A 9,743-nucleotide genomic window follows, 5' to 3' on the forward strand; every position below is an offset into this window, starting at 1 on the left:
CAAATTCTTGATCCACTCCCTAGTTAGGAATGTGAGTAGTCAGTGAAACAAGCAATCCATGCTTGAGCAGCACCAAGAGATGCTGACACTCATGGAAGATTGAATGATCATCCTAAATTGTCGGCCAAGGTGAGCCATGTCATACTGGAGTATGAACTAATCCCATCCTCCAGCAAGTCACTTATCCTCCACTGTAGTTACCTGAGGAGATAATTCTCGTTCCTGCTACTTCTCTAAAGTCTCTGTGAATGACTAGTTCACTCTTGAGTCTGCAAGTATGACTTTTTGATTTTCACATAAAGTCAAAAATTTTCTCCTAAAAGATAATTCAGGCCAACAACACACCCACTTACTGCTGGTCCTGGCTCTGAAGTTCAACCCTGATTCTCATACTCCTGTTACTTACTTGGGTGCATGTGGCTTTAAGAGCTCCAACCCTTAACAAGTCTCAGCATCTCTGTCCTAGGAAATGATTTCTCTACAACCATATGCCAGCTTAAAATGGACTGGGTCTATAATCCACTCAAATCCAGTGTTCTCTCTACCCATCTGCCACTGCATACCATTTCCTATCTAATACCACATCATTCCATTCCACCCAGCAAGTTGCTACATGTACTAAATGTGGTGGCTGGGCTGCTTTTCCTAAAACCCAAATACAAATCCAAACCTAAGTCTATTAAAGCAGAGGTTATCAATAAGCAACATTATGGTGCCCACCCTCAAAAAAAAATCTCTTATATATTGAAGTATAGAGAGGCCCTTCTAAAGGATAGTTAAGGTTAAATTAGGTCATAAGAAGAAGGCTTCCTCTGATAGGAGTTCAAATAGAAAGAACAGACCTCAGAGGCTTCTTTCTATACACTCAACCATAGAAGGAAGGCCTTATGAGGATGCTATAAAGTACAGGGAACAATGGTCAAGCCAGAATGAGATGCTGAAGCCAGCCCTGATTGATGGCCGTGTGGTCTTAGACTTCTCTCTCTCAAACTGTGAAAAACAATTCTCTGTTCTTTAGGACACCCAGTCTGTAGCATTTTGTCATGGTAACCTGAAGCAACTACTACATCATTCTGACCCAGAATCCTTGGGGAGGGTTTTTTTTTTAAAAAAATACAAACCTCTTAGATGATTTCCTTTGACTTTTAAGAACCTTCTTGTCTTCTTGGACTATTCTGTGTGGAGTCAAGGTTTAGAAGAATGGAGACTGTTTCAGATTTGGAGAATTCAACCCCTAGACCTGTTTTCTATTCACTAGTATAACTTGAGAGAAAAATCTTTAAATGTAGATGAATCTATTTTCCTATTCCAAGGAATCCCCAAATAGATAAAGAAGACATGATTATAGCTTGCCAGCTTGAGCAACAGAATAAAAATTGAGCTTTAAATTAAAATAACCTAAGAATAAATCAGTTCAGCATTTTAAGGTAATACTTTATTTAAGAAAACTATTTTCTGTGAAAAGTAACATTCTAAGACAGAAACAAAATTAGTGAAGAAATTATTATCAGTCTTATGAATGTAAATAAGACAAAGTCCAAATCTTAGAGTACATTTGAGATATAATGTTTACATTTAGACAAAATTAAAAGACGTTGAAAATGGGCGGTATAACTCAGCTTCTCTAGGAAATAGTACAGGGTAGTTGGAAGTAAGTGGAAATTTTGTGGAGAAAGTATGCCACTAATATCTCCAAATTGGATGAAAGGCGTATTGGACAGGGATCAATTGCAGAAAATAAGATCGACCCCAGTGTTAGTCAAAGCAGAACAGGATCTAATGTAGGAAACTGTGTGCTTACAAAATTGCTGGAAGGCCAGGCAGGGCAGAATAAAACCTGAACAGCTCTCAAAGTCACACAGCCTCTTCTCAAAATAGAGAATCTGGTTCTGCAGGAGCCTGCTGAGCTGTGGAACCTCATTCTAAAACCATAGTAGATAAGCCTAGCGCCACATAGCATCAATAAGCAAGAGGATTGGCTCCCACACTAAAAACCATCTGTGTGACGAAATTACTAAGCAACATACTGCAAAACCCCTCTGATTGGTTGACTCTCCACCCTGCCTGGAGCTCTAGATAAAGAGAAGGGGGGGGGGTCTGAAAACTATGGTATAAATTGTTGTTGTTGGTGGTGGTGGTGTTATTGATGCTGCTGTTTCAACTTTGCATGCTAGAAAAAAAATATAAATCCTTGTCCTATCTACTCAAATCCACCCGCAGCTCTCCAAGCATGAATTTCCAAATAGAAAAGCAGCCTCCAAGATATGTGAGTCTGCTCCACTCTTTCATGATAGGGAGGAAGTCTGAAAAAAGCCACGGAACTAACAGTGTCTCAGCAGCGTCTTTCTTTCTGTTTCCCCATTACATTTAGGATCAATTTTATTTCATCAACACAGGATTGGCCTTCCTTGCCTGAAATGGCCATTTGATAGTCTTATATTGGTTTTTGTATGAGTGTGTGATACTGAGGGTCAGACTCAGGGCCTCACTCATGTTGAGCAAACGCTGTATCCGCATCCTTCCTACTAAACGTTCTGTCCCCTGGAGAATGCAATTCTCTTAGAATGTTAAACCTCTGAAGCAGCAGAGCCTAAAATTTTAGCAAGAGGAGGCAAGGTTTTATAAGTAGACTATTTGGCATAATAATCAGAGATGCCATTCCCAAGCCTCACACTTTCTTTTCAGGCTCCATGAATTCCAACTGTGGGAAAAATATGTTGGAGAATGGTTCCAAGTAAATACCATATCTGTAAGCCAGCACCCGAGTCTCACAAGGTGTTTCTTATATGCCTCCGTAACTGAGTCTTCAATAGGCCGTTCCATCATTGGGCATGGGCAATTGCTTCTGGAAAGATATTACCAGTGAATCCCATAAGTGCCAACCTAATGCCTCATTTCTTTTGCTATAAAATTAGTTTCTTTTGGCCAAAAAAAAAAAAAAAAAGTATTTTGTGGGATACTGTGGGTAAGCTATTTAGAAGTCCTCAGATGTTCTCTGGCAAAAGCATTGCATTCGGGGTAAGAGCCATTTCCAGCAAGGCATACTGCTGTTTTCTCCTTGATAGAAGTGACTTAATATATTCTATCTACCACTAAGCCGTCTGACTTTGTTTCTGACATTTTGAGCACTCAATTGACATGTGACAGCATGAAATGGGATAAAAGAAAATCCGAGTTATTAAACCAACCTAAAATTTCCACCTGTCCTACCAGATGTGTGTGCCCATTAACTTAGTGAGATGATGCATGGCGTCTTATTTTCCCTCCTGGTCTACCAAGCGACTTCTATGTGCATTGTATTTTGAGATGTCCATCCCAGAAATCAGACTTTTTGAGTTATAGTGATAAAAGACCCATGACTCAGCCTCAGAGCCTATCAAAAAGTCTAACCACGCTCTTCCTCAAACCTTCCTCTTTCTCATCATTCTCAGAAATCATCCATTCTAACCCATTGACTACTCGCTATTGCCCATGAAATGTGTGTGTATGTGTGTTCATAGGACTTTGATCCTGTAAACAGCAGACCATTCGACACAGTATCATTTGTTCTACTGAAAAGGGGGGATTTTTATTCCACCCTTTTAATCACCCTTGAGCAGAGCTTCAGAGCTTTGGCAATAGATACACCTCTAGTCCATACTACCTATCATGTGGAGCTATCTATAAATAACTACGGATCTTCTTTATTTGCTTGCTTGTCTGTTTGTTTTCATGTCATGGGGTAAGCTGAAGGGCAAGTTTAGTGCATTAGAGCATAATAAGTCTTATGACATATGTTATATTTCCACTTAAAAAATGAAGTGCTACTGGATATGCCTGAATTTCTGTCCTGATGAAACAAATATCACATGCTTCATGAGAAATAGGTCAGACAGCTGGTGGTTGTATTGATAACTACTTAGTATCTGTCAGAGTCTAGAGCAGCACACCCAAAGCAGGATTTCAAAGGGAAAATCATTATATATGACAGAGAGCAGTGAAAAGTACATTCTGCTAGTTCCTGATACTCAAGAATTGCAGGAATTGAAAGAGAGAGAACGAAAGAGGCCTTTAAAATATGCTGAAACATTCAAGATCCCAAACTACATTTGTCATCATAGTCCTAAGCCAACCACACACACACACACACACTTTAGACCTTAGTAGCTGTTTGATCTCCATGGATTAGTGTTATCTCAAAACCATTAATAAATACTTACAAGCCTAAATATTCCATAACCACATACTCTTATCTTCTTGGTATAAATGCGTTATAGTATGTTCTTGTGATATTTTATAGAGGTTTTCTTCAAGAATTATTAATTGATTGAAAACTTAATGGTGGATGAATTAATATGCCATAAACACCTTGGTGAGATGACAAGAGAGAGAACAATGATATTTGGAGGCCTAGGGTCTGTACCCTGCAGTTAGCTTGGATCTCTATGCATTCTCTAAGCATTCTTGCTGTTGTCCCTCAATGAAAATATCTGTGCAGTCTTTGTGCTGAGGTCAGTGTACCACTTGGTCTTACCACATAGTTTCATTATTCCCACTGAGGCTTTAATGGTATCCAGAGAGCATCATGTTCTATTTCCACTTTCGGCTTATACTAGACCACCATGCCTATCAAAATAAGTACCTTAACCAATGTGCTCCCTGAAGGATTTGAGTGCTCTCATGAGATCAATAAGGGATAATTGAGTTGATCTGCTGGCCAAGCCCCTTCTATCATTTTTCAACTCCCTAGAATTGGTGATTCTTCTTTTCTGAAATACTACAGAATCTCCCACTCATTCCAGCTCAAGTCACCATTATGTCTGGGAGTCAATTAACCAGCAAACCAAACAGAAACATACTCGGGTGTTGAGACTATGCATGGAATTCCAAATCATTGGTAGGCCTGTCTATACCAACGATTTCAGTCCTAACATCTGGTCTAGCATGTCCAAATCCATTTCTCTCACCTGATTTTCCACTTTCTCTTATTGTAAACATATTATAAAAAATATTTGGCTCCTTTCATTATAGACCTGTTCCTCTGAGTCTTAACATGGCTATCGTTTCCTGGGACATGCAAGGACCTGACTATGACTATGGTATGAATGCAATAGGAAAGGTAAATGTTCACGTACACATTTCAGGCAAGCCAAGCTGTTGAAAAGCCTTTAGCTAAGTCAGATAAACGAAAACAGCTTCAACTGAAGAGGGGAACGTGGCAAGGCTCAAGAGTATATGATAGGGCATCTTTATTCGAATCTGCATAATGGCATTTTCTGTGATGAAGGTTTAGTTCTTTGTAAGGCAATTACTTTTGATTTTTCAAAAAGTAAATGACCAAACTATAAATTCAGCATCCCACAACATCATTCTTTCCTTCTGCATGCCATCTGAATGATTCCTGAAGCTACAAAAGAGGGGGATACCCTTTAAGGACAGTTGAAAAATTACTGATTCTCAGGCAGTTCCTACAACTGAAACTTTAAAACATTGTTTCCTTACTATTTACTTGCCCAATTTGGAAAAAAAATTCCAACCCAATTTTACATCATCTTGTTTCTGGCATTCTCTAGAATTGCCTGTATTAGTCATTTTCTATTCCAAACTCTAGGTCTCCAGTAGGCATATTGTTTCAGATGAGCAGGGGTAAAATTTTAACTTATCACTCACTAAGTGTCATAGTAGCCTTAAGACACAATTATCTTATCGGTTTTGGGTTTTGGTTCTGTTTTTTGTATTCCATTGACTATAAACACTCTGGTACTGATAACCTTCCTTCACTACTCAGAGCTCAGCTTCTCATAACAGAAACCACTTTAACTAGTTTAAATGGAAAAGATTTTCTGTAGGCAATTGACTTCGTTCATAAATTTCAAGAGTTGAAGAAGCAAGCTCCTCGCTGTTTCCAGACCAACTCCCAGCTCTCAGAACCACTATAACCACCGTGTCTGAGAGAGAATCGAGCACCACTGGAGACACATAGTAAGTCCCATGTACATTGACATAACTGACAACTACAAAATCGCTGTAACGCTGATATACCCAGAATTCTGCCCCCACGGTGATAAGAAGCTGTGGATCAAGAAGCTAGAATGTCGACATTTCATATACTGGCTCCAGACCCACAACACCTTCCCACATCCTGTGCCCTGAAGCTTCGTTTTTCTCCACTTGATCCTTTTATTTAATCAAAATCTAATGCAACACATCTGATGAAGACTAAATTATATTTCACTGTCTCATGTCTAAATGTATATTTTAGCTTTCCATATTTAGCCTATTAGAGGCAGATATTAACTTAGCCCATGTCAAGTATTCTGCCCCTTTTACTTGTGTCTCAGAAACACTTCTAACATCATAATATATTTTCTATGTCCCATGAATAGAAGGAGGGGGAGTCAAATTTACTGAGAGCTACAGGGGAAGCCTGCAACCCATACCCACAATCCATACTATTGACAAATGGCATTGGCATACATACAAAACCTAGGAGGCATCTAAAACACACATTGAATTACTCCAGGGATTCTAGTTCAAGAGGTTTAGAAATGAAGCCCAAGATTTTAGCCACAGATACAATATTGATGTACTTTTTTGATACACTTGTTACTGCTTGCATTTAACCTAGATATGCAAAAGCAATGAATTTTGCATCAAGGTAGTGAACATATTCATTAACCTAAGATCAAAAATGAGAAAGGGGGATGAAAGAGGACAGTGGGGCTGAGAGTTAATAAGAACAAAATACAACAGCATGTAAATTTGAAAGTGTCCAGGGAAGATCTTATTTGCATGCTAATCTAAAAAAAGTAGTAAAATTTTTCCCAAAATTTCTTTACAATCAACCCTATAGTTGTTCTTTTTAATTTAACATCATTTCAAAATAGCAGCTAATTGTCAAACAAGAGAGCAAACTAAACTTTTATACACCCCTGACAACAGAGCCCCTTTTAAAATGTGTGCTTATTTATATTTAGTACAAAAACTCTGACTCAATTTGTACATGGAAAGTCCCCCTTTATGTTGGTTCAGAGCCTTTGTTCTCTTCTTAGACTTATAACTAGACACACAATATAAAACTTGGGCTTTTCAATGTGTATAACTGCATCCTCATGTATAGCTAACACCACAGGTGTCTCAGAAAAATGCAAATTGCTATGAAACAGTTTTGTTTTCTACAACTGATAACACATACTATTAGTGCCAATACCAATCAACAACTGAGCTGAGCAAGTTGTACAACACAGGTACAATTTGCAGCCAATGAGATGTGAAAAGTCCCACAAATGAAAGGCAAGAGGAACTAGAAAGTATTTCTGTGTCCACTAAAACAAACCAAAATACGTTCCATACTATATATAATGGAAACGATACCAAGATGGTAAATAATTCTGCCCAGAGACAGCATCGGTTCACTAACCACTCTCAAGGGACAGGGGACAGCACAGTAAGCTTCAAGGGGCCATTGTTCCAAATTTTGAATATTTAAATGCGACACAGGCATAAAGGTGAGAAAGAGAACTCACTTGGCCCAGTGGGTCTCAAACTTTGTGTGCTGCAGAATTACCTGGAGAACTTCTTCAGATAAAGAATGCTGGGCCCACCTCTGAGATTTTGAGTCAAGATATTTCAGTGGAGGAGGGGGACAATTTTCCCTTCCAATAGGTTTCCAGATAACATGTGGATCTTGGTGACAGATAGAAGCTTCCAGAGAAAGAACACTCAAAATGCATAGAGAAGCAACCAGCCGGCTTTGGTTTAATAATCTATACACATACAGCCATAAAGAACTTCTCTCAATTGAGGAATAAATAACAAGGAATAGCAAAAGAGTCTAGAGCATGAATCTCACGTTAAAAAAAAAATGTATGCCTCAAAGAAGGAAAGCATTAATTATTATAGAAAATTAATAGAATACAGTCAGGAAAAGATAATTTAGACATGGAAAAATGCTTTAAAAAATAACTGCTGTGGTTTGGACTAACTTTACTAAGTTGGATGTTTTTATGTTTGGAGCATAAATATTTAGAACTGTAGTATGCTCTTGATTGATTTTTCTTTAATAAGTATCTAGTACCCTTTCTTAGATCTTCTGATTAGTTTTTTTTTTGAAGCCAATTTCATCACATATTAAAATAGCCATACCTGCATATTTCTTCATTCCATTTGTTTGCTATGTTTTTTCCCATCATTTTGTCTAGGTGGTACCTGTCCTTAATGGTGAAGTGTGTTTCTTGGAGGCAAGAGAAAGATGGATCCTGTTTTCTAATCCAGTCTAGTCTGTCTTCTTATTAGAAGACCATTAATATTGAGGATTATTATTTAACAATGTTTATTAATTTCTATAACCAGAAGACTTGGTCTATGAAAAAGTGGCTTTCAAATTAACTGGAAAAAGTTATATTATTCATGTAAACACCTGATTTGAAAGATAATGCTATGTTTTTACTTCATTTTTTATGGTAAAAATGAGATTTTAGTAGTCTAATTTCATGTTTCTGTGTGAGGACCTAAATTTCTTTTATTTTCTAAATTAAAAATATAATTGTTAATGCACAGGAAACATACATGATATTAGGTTTCAACACATGTATCTATCACATCTGCTTTGTGTCCTTTAGTAATTATTTTACTGTGGTAGACTTTTTTGTTTTGTTTAGACCTCTTTGATATTATTCTTTGTGTCCATTTGGATGTAGCTAAACTGCTCTCATTAAAGTTATTCTCCTAGTATTTTCCATAAAGATGGACTGGTGCATAGAAATTAGAAAAATCAAGTACTATGTAAATCGAAACTGCTTTCTTTTGAGAAGTAAAAGGGCAAGGCATGTAACAAAATGATTTAACAAGATAAAGGATGACTAGTGAAAGATAGACAGGCCAAGTTAGAAAAGAAACATTATAGGAGTCGTTAACAAAATAATAACAAAAGCACAGATTTATGAAAATCACACACTAAAGAGAAAGGGGATAGTGAGAATAATTAAAGACAGAAGAATGGCTATGAAGGAAAAGCCATTCACATGAGTCTTTTTTTCATCCTTTTGAGACCTTCACAATTACTATAGCACTCCAGTTACTTCTCTGCCCTTTTGAACTACTACCAGTGCACTCCAGTTAATTGCCCCCTGATAGTCGCGGTTGCTTTATGAAAGCTAAAGTTCCATAACTGTCAAAATTGAATTCTCTTGTTATTTAAATCTATAATTCCCCACTAGGTGTTAAGCTGCCCAGAGATATCACAATTGCCTTGTAGATTCTTCTACAACAATCAATACACATAGGTAGTCTATAAATGCTAACTAGGTAAATAAAAATATGGCTCTTGTAATTTAAGCACATACTAGACTTGCAGAAAAAAATGGGGTGATCTAATATTTAATGTTGGACCAAGGCATATACAATAGTTATGGACATATTAAAATGGCTTTAAAACACAAGAAAGATACCCAGAGTCTGGCAAATTGGCTGGCCAGTTGGGAAAATAAATAGCATCCAATCTTTTACATAAGTGACTTTCAAAGAGGCTGAGGAATGATGAACAAGCTGGCACAGAACAAGAACAACAAAGACTCAGAAAATCAGATGTGCATGAAGTCAGGTTGAAACTGGCAAGAACACAGAAAGTGTTCTGGAATGTCAGCCACCAGAAGACTGCAGATACTCTAGGAAAAGTTTCCAGAGAATGGAAACAGATGTTTACAAATCTTGCTAAGTTCTGAATAGAACTCATCTATGGGTTACATAAATAACTGGAACACTGA

The sequence above is a fragment of the Mus musculus genome, chromosome 10 (assembly GCF_000001635.26).
Source record: "Mus musculus strain C57BL/6J chromosome 10, GRCm38.p6 C57BL/6J".
NCBI lineage: Eukaryota > Metazoa > Chordata > Mammalia > Rodentia > Muridae > Mus > Mus musculus.